We start from the raw sequence: 2,476 nt of genomic DNA, 5'->3' as shown, positions 1-2,476 counted from the left end.
GGAAATGATATCATCAAATCTTTTAAACACGATCATTATCTTTTAAACACTCATTATTATCATTATCTAGTAAAACGGTTACGAAATAGGTTAGGATTATACTAGGTGTGATAATCATGTGATATAGGTGTGATAATCATGTGATAGGGGTGTGATAATCACCATTATACATCACTTGGATTATCGTTTTGGTCAATAAGTTAAAATTTTTGTGTCATCATGTGATTTGGGTGTGATAATCATGTGATAAGGGTGTGATAATCATGTGATAAGGGTGTGATAATCACTGTTATACATCACTTGGGTTATCGTTTTGGTTGACAAGTTAAAATTTTGGTGTAATCATATAATAAGGGTGTGATAATCATATGATATGAGTGCAATACTTATGTGATAGAGATGTGATATGAAGAAAAGATGTTGATGAGAAGAAGAAGAAGATAACTACCAAGAGTAAAACTAGGAACGTGAAAAGATAATTATGGTTAATTAAAATAAAATAAAAATTACTTAATTACATTATTGTCCTTATTAAATTATTTATATATAATAAAAGTTAATTTATTAATTAAAAAAGTTTGAGGTTATTGGGTTGTTCTTGCATTCTCGTAAATCACAGGGGTTCTCGTTTGAACCTCCCCCTATATATATATATATATATATATGAAATAATATCACTTTTCAAGTTTTTAGGTAATTTAGGGGCCACTTACACAAATGCTTACCTAATAAGTGTTTATTAATAAGATTCAACACTATAATTTATTTTGATGCATAAGATTTTAGTAAATCAAAACATATAGAATGCAACAATTTACTGGGTAAGCACTTACCTGGGTAAGAGTCGTCATCTTCACTTACCGAGTAAAACTTTTCATCCTTCTGATCGTTCTTATTGGCTCTTTTCATATTTATCCGATGAGAAAATTTATCCAGTAAGCACTTACCAAGTAAGTGCTTAGTAAACGGCCATTTAATGTTGTTTACTACGGGTTTTTTTTACCTTTGTTATAGGTAGGGGTGCAAATAACAATCCCTCAATATTTGATAAAAGTGACTTAATTGATATAATATTTTTTGGAAATAAATAATTGATATAATTATGCAATAATAAATACGTTAATTAATATTTTTTTTCCCCGAATAAGTAATGAATATTCTCTTGAAAAGCAAAATGATCTTTCTACGATCTAATTCCAAAACAGGAAAAAGGAAATAAAACTGAGAGATTGATTTATTGTATCGTATTTGTAATTAAGAGCTAATCCAATAGTATTAACAAAAGACAGAGTAAAGCAAAATGATGAACCTGTGACGACAAATAATTGCTCGATTCAGGAAAATTTCACAGAGAAAATCAACAGTCCTGACTTGGATGCAACAAAAAATCGTTTGTAAGCTCTAGAAGCTGTTAGATTCACGGAATTCTTCACCGATAACGAAAGATGCATATCTAACAGAGGCCACAGAACAAGTAGTCTAACACGGTCTCGGTGCATTCATAGACGCAAGAACAACTGGACGATCCACAGAAGTAATATCAAAATCAGATGAATTAAAATTAAATAGGAGGTTTAAATCGTTCGAAATTGAATGAAAATATGAGCAGATCGAGATATATATCTACCAGGCATCAATGATACTATCTTGTTCATCTTCCTGTGGAGGATCGTTTCTGGTAGTGATCTCCATGGCTTCCACTTGAGGTGCTTCCATCTTATCTGCAAATTTGAGGAGATAATTTGGGGGTGAAGTGAAAAGAGTGTGGAATGAGGGGTTTGTTACGAGTGGATCAGAGTCAGAAAAGGTGCCTGAGGAGACTCTTGTTGAGAATGAGATGGGCCGCCTGCTATTATTTTATTCAATAATATTAGTAATTTCGCAAAAATCACATGTTTTTTCTTTGTTTAATTTGTTACATCAAACTCAATAAAATTATAAAAATGCATATTGTGATGAAAATGTTTTTTTATACTTACATCAACAAATATAATTTTTTTAATAATTTAAGCATGTGATTAATAACCCTCTTTTTTTAAATAAAATACGGACTTATTAGGAGCTGAACGGACTTCCGTACATCTACTCATTCGATTTTTATGAGAGAAAAAAATTTAGTGGTCTGAAAAATGTACCCACTGTATTACAATTTTATATACAAAATGTCACCAGTTCAAATCTTTTAGGTGAAAATTTACTTTTCATCTTCTGATTTTAGGCTCCAGGGCTGGAATAGAGCATTTATTCAGGTCCTACAATACTAATTCTGAGATCTCTAACAGCAAAAATATATTTACAAGGATCAAAATACAATTATAAGCATTATTACAGTTATGCTGATACAACCTTTTTTGTTAAGTTTTCTTTCATTTTGTTTTTATTATTTTTTCATAATTTATTTTCCTTTTCAACGTCAGTCATCTTAAAAATTACAGTCATCTTAAAAATTGTCGTTTTTTTATAGAGGTGTTTATAA

General features: G+C 30.2%; 1 long non-coding RNA gene across 1 annotated transcript; it reads right to left on the bottom strand.

The window, feature by feature from the left end:
- Nucleotides 1–1,212: 1,212 nt before the first annotated feature.
- On the bottom strand, nt 1,213–1,823 carry LOC112528504. The gene is made up of 2 exons (XR_003070823.1): nt 1,628–1,823; nt 1,213–1,517 (listed from the first exon to the last, which is right to left on the bottom strand). It is a non-coding gene; the product is annotated as an uncharacterized LOC112528504 (long non-coding RNA).
- Between the last annotated feature and the right edge of the window lie 653 nt (nt 1,824–2,476).

Source organism: Cynara cardunculus (genome assembly GCF_001531365.2).
Source record: "Cynara cardunculus var. scolymus isolate 2C chromosome LG 1, CcrdV1, whole genome shotgun sequence".
NCBI lineage: Eukaryota > Viridiplantae > Streptophyta > Magnoliopsida > Asterales > Asteraceae > Cynara > Cynara cardunculus.
Note: the sequence above shows the minus strand (reverse complement) of the source record. Positions and strands in the feature narration are given on the sequence as shown.